At 41.1% G+C, this 15,394-nt stretch overlaps 1 protein-coding gene across 1 annotated transcript in view; it reads left to right on the top strand.

Moving 5' to 3' along the window:
* The window catches only part of LOC125240765 (FMRFamide receptor-like), a 282,033-nt gene that overhangs the window by 200,296 nt on the left and 66,343 nt on the right, over positions 1–15,394 (top strand). The window contains 1 exon segment of the mRNA XM_048148832.1: positions 9,576–9,682. The gene's annotated coding sequence lies outside the window, so the exon portion shown is untranslated.

Here is a 15,394-nt window from a genome sequence, read left to right as displayed (position 1 = left end):
ATCATAAATAACAATAAGCGCAGCCCAATAGAATGGTTACAGTATCCTCATAGGATCTCCAGGTCAGCGTCACATCGGATACGTTTAACTTTAGTGTTATCGGCTTTCCTGACCAGGATAGCACCATTTTTAATCCAGACCCATTTGTATTGTTTATCTTTTGCTACTCTACGCGTGTTCGAGTATAACACTTTATTCTTCAAGGTGAGATGTTCATTTATGAAAACTGGGTCCGTTGACGCTTCGTCGTCTGACTGGCCAGAGGGGGCAGTGAATGATGAGATGACGTCCGAGGTATGGAGGAAGAAGACACGCTGCGCCGACCCCAAGTAATCGAAATAAGGGCAAGCGCTTCAAGCTTTTATTTAGTTTCACCTGCGCCGTTGTCTGTGAAATCCCGCTTTAGCAGAAATCACAAATTTTGATCTTTTTTAGTCTCAGCGTATGAAAAATAAATGAAGTGAATCTATTAACACTGATATAAACTTTCACGATTTTTACACGTACATCATCCTCGAAACGTCGGAGGTTAGTACAAATACGCGATTAAGTCCCGTTTGCAACATTTACCTAGTCAGTGATTCTACTAGTTATTTAGGACGTATATCTCTGATCAAATCGCAGCTTGTTGAAATTTTGCCAAAACTTTATTCATTTCGAATCTTTGACTGTCTTTTGGAATTTTTCTATACAAGACAAATAACGATGGCCATATTAGGTTCCGCAGTTAATAAAGAAATTTAATTTAGAAGAGCAACGGAATTGCAGTCCGTGAGAATGTCAACTGTCAACGTAAATTAAGGCCGGGAGGGAACGAACCGACAGCGGACAGCCGGACTTACAGCCCGGTTCCGATTATTTTTCATATAGTTTAAATGTTGTTTTGATACGACCTGAGCTGAGCTGAACTCCTGAGCTGAATATCATAGCGTGTACCCCTACAGACTGCCGACAAACGGAATGCGCTACCACCATCTGCATTCCATGAAACATATCGAATATGTTTCATCGAGGTCATCCTCGGCCTCTCGAAAGGACTAACGATTTACTGACCCAAGACGTTCATCAAGACTGCATCAAAACCAATAAGATTTTTCAATCAATCGTATCAAAACCAATTCAAAATCTTCATTTGTTTCCAACTTACTTCTCTTATCTACAAAGCCCCCTTGATGAACTTATAAATGATTACTTTTTTGACACAATTTTTGTAACGCGCGTGCTCCTCTGAATGATATTAAATTTGTTTGCTCTATATTTTGTTATAGATGATAATCATGTAATATACATACATGTAATTGAACCAAAAAGAACTCACTAGCGTTGAAATAAAATAACTTGACCTTTAGAAAGCATATTTCTCGCCTACACCAGACGAGACCTAACCTGGTGACAGCGCCGCCGCCGCCGCCGCCGCCGCCGCCGCCGCCGCCGCGTCGCCGGACACGGCGACCGCTTCTCCGACTTCATTTTAATCCGGCCTGCGAGTCTAGGCTAGGGCCGCGCTCCACGCAAATAGCCAACGTTCAGGTGTCACCAGCTTTCAATATTCTAGCCTCATATTTTCAGTGCCCGGTTCAACCTAAAACCTAATATACATAGATACGTTAAAGAAGTGTCTTAATTAATTACCTGCTGGTAAGCATTATTAATCATCGCCCATATCCTCCTACAACGCCACAGGGGTGACGTGTTTCCGAATTTTAATAAAGATGAAAATACGAAAAAAAATATCTTCCGGAAAGGTAACTGGTATAAAATAAACTACGTCAAAATCTAGTTTATTCATGAGATTTGACACACACGGTCTACAACTTCTAAAGAAAAGTGAGCTACCGGCATCGACTGTTAGCCGCAGTTGGAGTAGTTGTCTGAAAGTATAGCTCGCTAAGCGCCGCGAACGGAACTCGTATGTTTCAGGCAGTGTAGCTGGGTATCATTCAGGCCTCACTTAATTATTAACTTCGGATTGCAGCGCCGGCGCCGGGATTTTAGAGGTATATTGAACGGCAGCATAATTATCAAAGATTGAGCAGGTTTAGAAAATGGAAACGGTGGTTGTAAACGCTGTCTTACTTTCTGTTTCTGGAGTTAACAAGTTCCTATGGAACGAAATTTAAACTCCTATCAAAAATGACAAATTAAATTGTAAGTTAAAATATCATGACCGGCTACCTAATGATTCTCCGACAATTTTTTAGCCGATTATTGATTCGCCGACAACGATTCGCCGAATGCCATTTAGCCGAATAATCAAACTATCGCTGTCACTTTTGGTCGAATAACGTTACGTAGAATCTTGATTCGCATACAGTTCAGTTCGCTTCTGTGCAAATTATCCGAACTATTATTGGACATTTTACATTTAGCAAAGTAATATTTTCGTTTAGGCCACGTTTAGTCGAATAACGTTTCACATTTAATACATTGTTAAAATATTTTCGAATGAATGACTTATCGCTGTTGTAAAAAAAATGCGCGCACTTATAGACACTTTTTTTTCTTACATACATACATACATATAATCACGCCTGTAGCCCATAAAGGGGTAGGTAGAGCACATGAACTCTTTTAAGTTTCAGTGCCACTCTTGGCAAAAAAGGGTTAAAAGAAATCCAGATTGTGACATTGCAGTGACAGTGCCACAATTTAACCCATACCCCACAGTCGACTTCTACGACACCCACGGGAAGAAAGTGGGGGGGGGGGGTCTTGAACAGTGTATAATGTGAAATTCTTTTCGTTGCGGTAATAATTTACATATACTGGCAACATTATGTTCGGTAAAAAATTTGGTGAGTTAAAAACAACAATACATAATTTACTAAAATTAATTCTTAGAATCAGAACATGATGATTAATATAAATAAGTAAATGAAATAAATGTGAATTACTCTTACAAACGATCTAACAACTAGATTCTTGAATCCGCAAAACACTTTGTACGCAAGTTCCAGGCTCCAGCCAACTTACCAAAAAAAAAAAAAACCAAATGATCACTCGACCTATTGTGTTTCGACCAATTTTGTGTCGGCCAATTTTTACAATTACTAAATGATTGTTCGTCGAAAAGTAAATCGGCGTATCAAATTTCTGCCTACTGACTCCGTTTACGAACGAATATTATGCGAAATGAGAATCTTCCAATCGTTATTCGGCCAAAACAGACGTCGGCGAATCGTTGTCGGCGTACCGAAAATCGGCGTATTTTATTTCGGAATATCAATCGGGCACCATCATGACCATAGTTCCGTCATAGACGTCGTAGTTCAATCCGTAGTAAGCTGCCCTATAACGTAACGGCGCTTTGGATGTTTGTGTACGTATCTATTTAGCTAGTATGAAGGATTTTTTTTGCGACTGTTCAGAGGGCTTTTACTCTCGGCTGTATACGGCGCGGCGCGGCCGCGAATACCACTCATGAAATTGACAGAAAAAGTGGCTGCAGTCGACATTCGCACGGCACGACGGCGACGCCATTGCTCGCTAAGTGTGGGAATGGTGCCCGATTGATATTCCGAAACAAAATACGCCGATTTTCGGTACGCCGACAACGATTCGCCGACGTCTTTTTTGGTCGAATAACGATTGGAAGATTCTCATTTCGCATAATATTCGTTCGTAAACGGAGTCGGTAAGCAGAAATTTGATACGCCGATTGACTTTTCGTCGAATAATCATTTAGTAATTGTAAAAATTGGCCGACAAACAATTGGTCGAAGTACAATAGGTCGACTGATCATTTGGTTTTTTTTTTGGTGAGTTGGCTGCGTACAAATTGTTCTGCGGATTCAAAAATCTAGTTATTAGATCGTTTATAAGAAACTCACATTTATTACGTGTCCAAATGTTCTGATTCTAAGGATTAATTTTAGTAAATTATGTATTGATATTTTCAACTCAACAAATTTTTACTTTTAAAATTTTTAGTTTTCCCATTCGGAAATTAGCACTTTTCTGTTCAAGAACTTAATGTTAATTGCCAGAATATGTAAATTATTACCGCAAGTAAGTATTAAGTTTACTTCTTCGAATTTGCTGACACCTACTGACATTATGTAAATTTATCAATTTCCGCTACCTTAAGGTTGTCTGGAAGAAATAGCTCTTTAGCGATAAGACCGCCTGTTGTTTACCTTTGTTCGTGTTGCTTCCATGTTTTGTATTGTTGTATTTTATCAAGGTGTGCAATAAAGAGTATTGTATGTATGTATTATTACCGCAACGCAAATTATACATTAAAAAAAAAAAAGTGTCTATTAAGTGCGTATTTTTTTTTTTACAATTACAATTCATTCATTCGAAAATATTTTAACAATGTATAAAATGTGAAACGTTATTCGACTAATCGCGGCCTAAACGAAAATATTACTTTGCTAAATGAAAAATGTCCAATAATAGTTCGGATAATTTGCACAGAGGCGAACTGAACTGTATGCGAACCAAGATTCTACGTAACTTTATTCGACCAAACGTGACAGCGATAGTTTGATTATTCGGCTAAATGACATTTGGGGCTACCTAATGATTCTCCGACAATTTTTTAGCCGATTATTGATTCGCCGACAACGATTCGCCGAATGCCATTTAGCCGAATAATCAAACTATCGCTGTCACTTTTGGTCGAATAACGTTACGTAGAATCTTGGTTCGCATACAGTTCAGTTCGCTTCTGTGCAAATTATCCGAACTATTATTAGACATTTTTCATTTAGCAAAGTAATATTTTCGTTTAGGCCACGTTTAGTAGAATAACTTTTCACATTTTATAAAATATTTTCGAACGAATGAATTATCGCTGTTGTAAAAAAATTATGCACTAGACACTTTTTTTCTTACATACATACATACGTACATATAATCACGCATGTAGCCCATAAAGGAGTAGGTAGAGCACATGAACTAAGTTTCAGTGCACTCTTGGCAAAAAAGGGTTGAAAGAAATCCAGATTGTGACATTGCAGTGACAGCGCCACACTTTAACCCATACACCACAGTCGACTTCTACGACACCCACGGGAAGAAAGGGGCAAAGAGGGGGGGGGGGGGGTTCTTCTACAATGTGATTTTTTTTTGCGTTGCGGTAATAATTTACATAATTATACTTGCAACATTATATTCTTGAAAAAATTTGGTGAGTTGAAAACAACAATACATAATTTACTAAAGTTAAGCCTTGAATGAATCAGAACATGATGATTAATATAAATAAGTAAATGAAATAAATGTGAAATACTCTTATAAACAATCTAACAACTAGATTTTTGAATCCGCAGAACACTTTGTACGCAAGTTCCAGGCTCCAACCAACTCACCATAACAAAAAAATACCAAATATTCACTCGACCTATTGTGTTTCGACCAATTTTGTGTCGGCCAATTTTTACAATGACTAAATGATTATTCGTCGAAAAGTAAATCGGCGTATCAAATTTCTGCCTACCGACTCCGTTTACCAACGAATATTATGCGAAATGAGAATCTTCCAATCGTTATTCGGCCAAAACAGACGTCGGCGAATCGTTGTCGGCGTACCGAAAATCGGCGTATTTTATTTCGGAATATCAATCGGGCACCGACATTTGGCGAATCGTTGTCGGCGAATCAATAATCGGCTAAAAAATTGTCGGAGAATCATTAGGTAGCCGTGGGAATACATCAGGCATTAATATGTCAAGCTCAGCTCGGTAGCATACAGTCACTACATTATTTAACAATTCATTTCTAAATACATTCCGTATGGAGCGCTGATAGTTTTATTTTTAGCATCTCTATTTTAAAGGTTAATGTGGTAGCACACCTCCTAAGTATAAATGGATATTCTGACTTCAGTTTAGCGAAGTTGTGTCAGGGGTCAGTGAATAATTAACAAATTGAATTTATTTCTGAATGTAGCCAAGGATGATTTATATAGGTGTTTTTTTTTTTTCATAATGTGTATTGACGTAATATCATGGTATTAAAATAAAGAAGCACGTCATTTGTTCTAATAAAAAAATTGAGGTAGGCTGCATCAGGGACACAGCCGCGATGGATAACGTGAAACGTTGTGTGGACCACCGCTATTGTGGAGGGGACGTAACTAACTAGCGAAGGTCGCAGGCCGAGCTGCGGACAGACAGTGCTCCCAGGCATAACAATAATAAGTGTCTAAAAAGCGAAGCGGCGGGCTGGAGGCCTAACGCTGAGCTTCGAAACCTAGCGAAGGCCGAAGGCCGAGCTCCGCGTAGGGCCGAAGGCCCGGAGCGTCCCCGAGGCGCTCCCAAGCATGCGAGGCCGCAGGCCGAGCTGCGGACAGATAGTGCTCCCACACAGAGCAATAGTAAAAGTGTCTAAAAATCGAAACGGTGGGCCGGAGGCCCAACGCTGAGCTTCGACACCCAGGGAAGGCCGAAGGCCGAGCTCCGCGTAGGGCCGAAGGCCCGGAGCGTTCACGAGGCGCTCCCAAGTACGCGAGGCCGCAGGCCGAGCTGCGGACAGATAGTGCTCCCACACAGACCAATAATAAAAGTGTCTAAAAAGCAAAGCGGTGGGCCGGAGGCCCAACGCTGAGCTTCGAAACCCAGCGAAGGCCGAAGGCCCGGAGCGTCCCCGAGGCGCTCCTAAGTACGCGAGGCCGCAGGTCGAGCTGCGGACAGATAGTGCTCCCACACAGACCAATAATAAAAGTGTCTAAAAAGCGAAGAGGCGGACCGGAGGCCCAACGCTGAACTTAGAAACCCAGCGAAGGCCGAAGGCCGAGCTCCGCTTAGGGCCGAAGGCCCGGAGCGTCCCCGAGGCGCTCCTATAAGTACGCGAGGCCGCAGGCCGAGCTGCGGACAGATAGTGCTACCACACAAAGCAAAAATAAAAGTGTCTAAAAAGCGAAGAGGCGGGCCGGAGGCCCAACGCTGAGCTTCGAAACCCAGCGAAGGCCGAAGGCCAAGCTCCGCTTAGGGCCGAAGGCCCGGAGCGTCCCCGAGGCGCTCCTAAGTACGCGAGGCCGCAGGCCGAGCTGCGGACATATAGTGCTACCACACAGATCAATAATAATAGTGTCTAAAAAGCGAAGCGGCGGGCCGGAGGCCCAACGCTGAGCTTCGAAACCCAGCGAAGGCCGAAGGCCGAGCTCCGCGTAGGGCCGAAAGCCCGGAGCGTCCCCGAGGCGCTCCCAAGTACGTGAGGCCGCAGGCCGAGCTGCGGACAGATAGTGCTCCCACACAGAGCAATAATAAAAGTGTCTAAAAAGCGAAGCGGCGGGCCGGAGGCCCGACGCTGAGCTTCGAAACCCTGCTAAGGCCGAAGGCCGAGCTTCGCGTAGGGCCGAAGGCCCGGAGCGTCCCCGAGGCGCTCCCAAGCATGCGAGGCCGCAGGCCGAGCTGCGGACAGATAGTGCTCCCACACAGAGCAATAATAAAAGTGTCTAAAAAGCGAAGCGGCGGGCCGGAGGCCCGATGCTGAGCTTCGAAACCCTGCTAAGGCCGAAGGCCGAGCTTCGCGTAGGGCCGAAGGCCCGGAGCGTCCCCGAGGCGCTCCCAAGTACGTGAGGCCGCAGGCCGAGCTGCGGACAGATAGTGCTCCCATACAGAGCAATAATAAAAGTGTCTAAAAAGCGAAGCGGCGGCACCTCACACGCAGAATAATAATAAATGTGTGTAAAAAGTATTCTGCGTGGGAGCACTATCTATCTGTAGCTCGGCCTGCGGCCTCGCGTGAAAACACTAAACGTAAGCAAAATACAAAAGACAAGACCGTGGGGCCTTCGGGGCCTGCGCACTAAACTAAGCAAAACTTTTACTATGGTTGCTAGGCGACGATATGACATAGGTACTTATTATACATAGAAAACTTCCATGACTCATGAACAAATATCTGGTTCGTCACACAATTAAATGCCCTTACCGGGATTCGTACCCAGGACAAATGAAGTTTTACAATATTATATCGATTGTATCTTTTAACTAAATTAATATTTTTGCCATTTTATTAACATTTTCTTTTTATTTATCTCCCACTCGTATTCCGATCCTGTGACGATATATATTACCTATTATTGCGAACACTACTCCAAAATGCCATTCTACCATTTCTTTATTTACACACAACTCCACATTCAGCACAATTTTCAAGCCAATCGGTTTTCGACTAACAGCTGTAAGGTGACAATATATCAAGGGTCTGCCTGAAAACCAGCGTTGTAGTTATCATGCTGCAACATTATGCTGAGGCAAGCTCCTATTTAACGCACATGAATATTTTAATCTCACGTGTATATTTATAACTCATTTTCTTAGATGTTTAGTCTAGATTTAAGTTTTTTACTTTATAAAATCCTAATGTAACACTTCTTCATTGTTTGTAACATTTTCATGTGATGTTGAATAAAGATTTTCTATGCCTATGTCTATGTCTAATGAATGAATGAACAAGCAACCGCCGTCGGTTCCATTTACTGTCGCCGCACCGCTACAGATTCTGATGCATTATTTGAGAATATTACAACTACAATTAATCATTATTGCTTGATCTTCATAATAAAAGTATTTTGCGTCATTTTAATGTTTTAAATTTTGCTTTAAACGAATCGAAAGAGACATGATTGCTTCGGTATGTTATATGCGGTCGCCGGCGCGGCGCCATACATTCTAATGCATATTTGAGGAGATGAATATGTTTTACTATAGAAAATGTATATTTATTGTAATCCTTAGGTAGTCTTAGTATTTTAAGTACTTTTTTACGGTTATATGCTTAAATTTTTGCATACGATGGCCTTAAACGAATCGGAAGAGACAAGATTGCTTCGGTATGTTATATGCGACGGCGGCGCCATACATTCTAATGCATATTTGAGGAGATGAATATGTTTTACTATAGAAAATGTATATTTATTGTAATCTTTATTAGTTAGTCTTAACTAGTGTTTTTAGTAATTTTTGATGGTTTTATGCTTTAATTTCATCATATGATTGCCTCAAACGAATCGAAAGAGTCACGATTGCCATCAAGTTTCAGTACATTGCCAGCCGTTGCCGCCGCCATAGTTTCTAATGCATTATTCGTAAGATGAATAAGTTTTACTAGAGATTTATATTTCTTTTAATCCTTATTAGTTAGTCTTAGTAATTTTTGACAGTTTTATGCTTTAATTTCTGACTTCTTATTCCTTCGGCCACTCAGTAACTCCGTTCTCGGGGCCGCTCGGCAGCTTACAGTTCCGGTAACTCACTTCCCACTAAACTTATGTACTTTATACGTAGGTAATAATTTCATAATTGTTAAAATGGAAATCTTAATTATTATACTAGTCAAGCTGTTCCAATTACTACTTTAACACCCCTATATGGTTCAGACCACGTAGAAACTTCCGGAATCGCACTTATCCGATCCGCCCCACTTACCGAATAGCTAATTAAATATGTTACCGCCCCTTAACGTCGCGAGCAGCTAGTGCTGTGTGCTGTAAGGGGCAGCCAAGGCCCAAGCTTGAGAACGACTTTCAGGACTTCTAATGCTGATGACATTAACATATTATGATATCGATGATTCTGTTTCCATTACTTGTAGTGTTTTACTGTTATTCTCATTTGTTGCAGGTAGTTAGTTGTAAAGAAGAGATAAGACACCACTTCAAAGAAAACAAAGGATTTCGGCAGAGTGTAATAAACGCGAGCTCACTGTGAATCACACGAGATATTTTGAGGTATGTCCCTGGAACACCCCCGAGATAACATTATAATAAGTTGTACAAATTGACTGCCCTGAGCCAGACCCCTAAAAGTTATGAAAAGGTGGACTTTTTGTCATTTGTTGCCACCTGGAGGCAGTTTCCGAAATTGGCATTTGAAAAGAAGCTTGTCGGCAAGGACAAAGTTATTCTTATAAAGCATACATTTTCAATGTTTTCGGAGATCGCTGTCATGTTACTTGGAATATGACAAACTTCAACATCCAATTTTCCTAGTGTTTATAAGTATCGTGTTTTACTCGTACCGAGAATGCGTTAACTAAATACAAGTTGGTATTGTTGGGGTTCAGCTAAACCGGGGGCATACTGTGCTGCGCCAAATCTTGTGATTAGTTGCCAAGCGGGCCCCAGGGTCCAGTTAGCCGGGCAATAAGCAGACAGAGGGAAATGACGATGGGGAAATCGGAGGAGAAAACAAGGGTGTATAAACAAATACAGAGCTATGTAGAGGTATATCTGATATAACTTTACCGAAAGTTTTAGGCTCTGTGGCCCACTTTACGGAGTTAGAAGTTACAATTTACGTACAAGTAGACGTACATTTAAAATCTGGCCACTGGGGAGCCTAAAAACGTCTGTTTGTATCATTTCTTGACGATTGTCTTGTGGCGTTAAGTAGGTGCACGGCGGCTATCAGCCACAGAGCGAGTCGAAACTTATGTGAAGGGGCGATAAACGATAACACATCCATGTGGAATATTATACGTGAAACACAGCCTCTACGTACTAATGATGTTTCTGAAGAACATAGTCGGCAACGTAAATAGTGCTCCCAAACGGTCATTACTTTTTTAAACTTTTGATTATATTGGCACAGTTTTCCGCGACAGTACCTAGTATAGGCGCAGGCGTCGGTATTATAGACGTCTTACCATACTTGATAGCGTAAACGATACAGAATAATATTCTGTACAGAATAATATACTGTGCCAATATAACCAAAAGTTTAAAAACGTAAGTGGTTACTGAGAGCCTCAGAGGCGAGCTCTCAAACTATCCCCAGACTGGCGAGCAGCGGCTCCCAAACTTCCAATCGAGTTAGGTGACTGTAACCGGCGCGGCGCGGCGGCGCAAACCCCGATTAATGAGTTTACCGATGACCGCCGTGAGCGCGGCGCGCTATCGTGGTTCGCTTCTCTCTGCTTCATATGTTGCTTTCATTATCTAATAAGTATTCCATAAATCTAATTTGTCAGTTTATATGTGTGTGAGGTAAATTAGTTTAGAATATTTCATTACGCCGTCTTATATAATATGTACCTAGTTATATTAAGTACCTAGCTTAAGAGTATCGAACTTACTTTTACATAGGAACTCTTCTTATATATTAAAATTAAAATTTTGATAAAACCCCCGACCCGACCGCTACATAGTAGACCGATTTTCATGAAACATGGCTAAGAACACTCCCGACTAACTCAGCTCTCAGACAAAAAAAACGAAATCTAAATCGGTTCAACCGTTCGGGAGCTACGATGCCACAGACAGACACACACACAGACAGACAGACAAACAAACAGTTTTTGCGTCGGGGGTTAAAAATGTTCGAACATTGTTTTTGCAAAAACGACGGGTGTCTGTCTGTCTGTCTGTTTGTCTGTCTGTGTGTGTGTCTGTCTGTGGCATCGTAGCTCTCGAACGGATGAACCGATTTTGATTTAGTTTTTTTTGTTTGAAAGCTGAATTAGTCGGGAGTGTTCTTAGCCATGTTTGATGAAAATCGGTCCACTATGTCGGAGGTTTTTTCAAAATTTTAATTAGTTTTTTTTTTATAAAAAAAAATTACAATGGTATGTGGCTGATTCTTAGCGGCCCGAAATGTATTACAAAAACACCTAAGTACTATTTTTTTCAGCCTTCTAGCTCAAAAAATAAAGATTTTACACCCGGGTTAGATTTTTTTGAAAAAATAATTATCCAAATCGGTCCAAAAAAATGTCTATATATACGAAAATATAAAATTCGTGTGGCACAGTTGTGCCACCGAAAGCCCAAATCTGAAGTCCATTTTGGTCTACCTCTTATCGTTTCCGAGATATAACGTCTTGAAAGTACGAAATGTACTAAACTTCTACTATTTGTTTGTGAAATTGTTGCTATCACACCTCTATCAGGCGCTCATGACCAGGGAGCGTACTTTTCATGCCGATGACATTAATCTGACGTCACGCTCCGCATAGGGTGATCCCAAATAGTTTTATTGTAAATTATTAATCATTAGTCGTCAATCATTTTAATCGTGTATAAATTACTTTAAATACAGTCCATTTACATGTGGCATAAGTAATACCTATTTGAAATGTGAAACGTGAATAAAATTATTTGATTTGTTTTTATACATATATTTTTAAATAGTATTGTTAACAACACATTACAGTAAATACGTAGAAAAGAGAATTCCTCTCTAACGTAAAGCACAGCACCCTTCTTGCATTCATTACCATGCAAAGAAATTCATTACTTAAAATGATTAATGACTAATGATTAATAATTTACAATAAAACAATTTGTGATCACCTATATGGAGCGTGACGTCAAATTGACGTCATCGGCACGAAAAGTACGCTCCCTGCTCATGACTAAATTGTATGGAAGAGTCGAAATCCGACTCGCACTTGACCAATTATCATAGAAAGTTGTGTTTTAACCGCCGAGTATTAAACAATCGTCTCAAGTCGTAAATGTTTATGTTTTTTTAGGCACACAATGAAATAAATAAATTGTGTTGGACGGATAGCAAAATCGAAAATATGAACGCAAGTTTAAAAGCTTCAAAGCTTGAATTGTCAAAAATGCGTCAATGTCACTGCGAAAATTGGGAGTTCGGATTGTTTATTGTTTTATTTCGTTGTAGTAGTGTTTTTTCACAACTGTATTAAAAGACGTCGTTCGTCACACGTGCGAGAATGTCATTCTTCTCGCACTTATAACGAAATGTATTATTTCACTTATATGTAGCAGTACATACGAAACATAAATATTGTCTCTTAAAACGCTAGATTTCTTCTGTGTAAAACCTATTTCCGAAGAGATCGAACATTTGTTATCTAAAGTAAAAACTAGATTCCAAAAGAAAAGCTAAAAATCAAGTTAGAATTCCAAGCTGTAGTGCAGCGTTTATCTACTCGAAGCTGTCCTCCAACAGTCAATAAGGAATGGAAAGAATCCGAGCGGCCGACCGCCGCGACCCCGGCCGCCGGCGCGGTGGCGGCGGTGGCGGCGGCGGCGGTGGCGCGGCCCGCGCTCTCGCCGTGCATCTGCATAGTGGTTTAATAACCTAACCACAAAATTAAAATTTTGAAAAACCCCCGACCGTGACATAGTGGACCGATTTTCATGAAACATGGCTAAGAACACTCCCGACTAACTCAGCTTTCAGACAAAAAAAAACGAAATCTAAATCGGTTCATCCGTTCGGGAGCTACGATGGCACAGACAGACACACACACAGACAGACAAACAGACAGACAGACAGACAGACAGACAGACAGACGGACGGACGGACAGACAGACAGACAGACAGACACGTCAAACTTATAACACCCCTTCGTTTTTGCGTCGAGGGTTAAAAAAGGAAGTGTGCTGAGAGCGCGGCTTGAACAGGCAGCGCACAAATACAACGTGTTTTCTAATGGGACTGGAAAGTGTTGAAAGAGAAGTTTGAAATTTGAAAGAAATACGTGGTGATTTATCCAGTAATGGAAGACTATTAGAAATTATAGAAGGTTTCTAGCATTTCCAGCAGTAGGTTAGGAAAGTATTAAGAGCTAGTTATAAAAAGTGCCTCGCCAGTTAGACCAATCTAACTTTGTGCAATACTTGAGAGACGGTATTATAAAATGTCAAAGTTGATCTAGATCTAGAGTAATGTTTATATTGCTACCATAAAATGTTTGTTTTTCTTGACACTTTTTAAGGAACTCGAACGAAACCGAACTATAAATTGGGGTTTTAAGTATGTTATATTTATTTCTTTTAAATTCTTATCTATACCTACTTACACCTAATCGGCCTAGTGTGTATTCTTTTTCGTTTCTCTTAAATCGGATAGAATTCCCTATACGAGGCAACGAGCACAAAGTTTGCTCCAAAAGGTGAGGCGATTAAAGGCTGAGGAGGTGAGAAGAGGCGGGGGGAGGGGGGGGGGCACGTTTAGAGTTTAGAGCTCTCCTCGCGCTTTTGTTCTGAGCATCCTTTGACGAGCGTGAAAGCCGTGCAGCGGCAGCGAGCGGTGTCAGGGCGTGAGATGCAGGGAATCGGTATTCGGGTCTATTCACTGATATGTCTGTGTACAATTGTCATGTGTTAGTATATAGTTAAATGCATTTTTTTTATAATATTGCCGCAATACTTTGTAGGTATTCTTCACGACTTCATGGTTATCACAACAATCTAGAAAATGTACAAGAACCAACAAGCAGAAACTAAAGATAAAAGCATTATATCTTGTGGTGTACTTCACCGAACATTATCGATTACAATCCGTATTACTTCGACATAAGGTACACCAAAGAGCAGTAAAGTGCGTTGTCTTGCGGAGCCGGGATAAGTGCGAGTGGGGCGGCCATAAATCACGTAGCGAAGACGGAACCGGCACCCGCGCCGCCGCCGCCGCCGGACCGGCGTCCGCGCCGGAACGGACCGGACACACCAACACTACACCGCAACCAACAGTACCGGTGCACCTGCAGGCTAGAGACGGCACGGACTAATGTTGCTGTTGAATGAGGTTTCGGCTGGCAATGGAGGGAGCCGGGTCGCGGCCCGGAGCTAGCATTCATTTCATGATCTTAGATGCGGCAAGCTTGAACTCATGATAAATGCGCAAGGAAAATATTAGAAAGATTACATCCATTGGAACGATAAAATTAAATATTTATATATTCGTATTTGGTTTTTTTTTACGGGATAGGAGGCAAACGAGCAGACAGGTCGCCTGATGGTAAGCGATCACCGCCGCCCATGGACACCCGAAACACCAGCGGTGTTGGAGGTGCGTTGCCGGCCTTTAAGGGGCTGACAACACCCAACTGCGCAAAATTGATGTTACTTGCGCAGTTTTTTAATACAAACTATTAGTTTTAGTAAGGCAAGTAAATTATATGTTATTATTAATTATATTTCAACGAACATAGCCGTACTCGATACACGATTTAACGAAATCGGCTCGACAGATTAAAATTGCAAAGACTGGTCTCGAGTTCGTCATTTAACGGTTCTATGTCGTTCAATTATTCACTTAGTTGTCTTTAATTAAAATTACAATAACAAAAATGTACATATCTAAAACACTGACGAAACATATTGCACAAATAATGCATCTTTCTATTTTTATTATTTTTCCGTACTTTTCGTACCTAGCCGCCCTATTTTGGTGACATCGCGTTCTCACTAAACCTACTCCCATGCGAATAGACAGTGTACGCTAGCGTCAAGGTCATTGGGTGTTGTCAGCGTCTTAAGATGGGTGCACGCTCTCTTCTTGAAGATTTGAAGGTCGTATCGGTCCGGAAATACCGCAGGCGACAATTCACTTCATTTCATTCAATTCAATTTTACTTTATTAGTCAACCATTTATTTATTAATATTACATGTCATCAGTAAGCGGTTTTAGACTATACGTTTCATTTGAAGATGTCTTTTGGACCAACATAATTACTTCATTT

The sequence above is a fragment of the Leguminivora glycinivorella genome, chromosome Z (genome assembly GCF_023078275.1).
Source record: "Leguminivora glycinivorella isolate SPB_JAAS2020 chromosome Z, LegGlyc_1.1, whole genome shotgun sequence".
Classification (NCBI taxonomy): domain Eukaryota; kingdom Metazoa; phylum Arthropoda; class Insecta; order Lepidoptera; family Tortricidae; genus Leguminivora; species Leguminivora glycinivorella.
The sequence above is the reverse complement of the archived record's forward strand: the minus strand, read 5'-3'. Positions and strand labels throughout refer to the sequence as shown.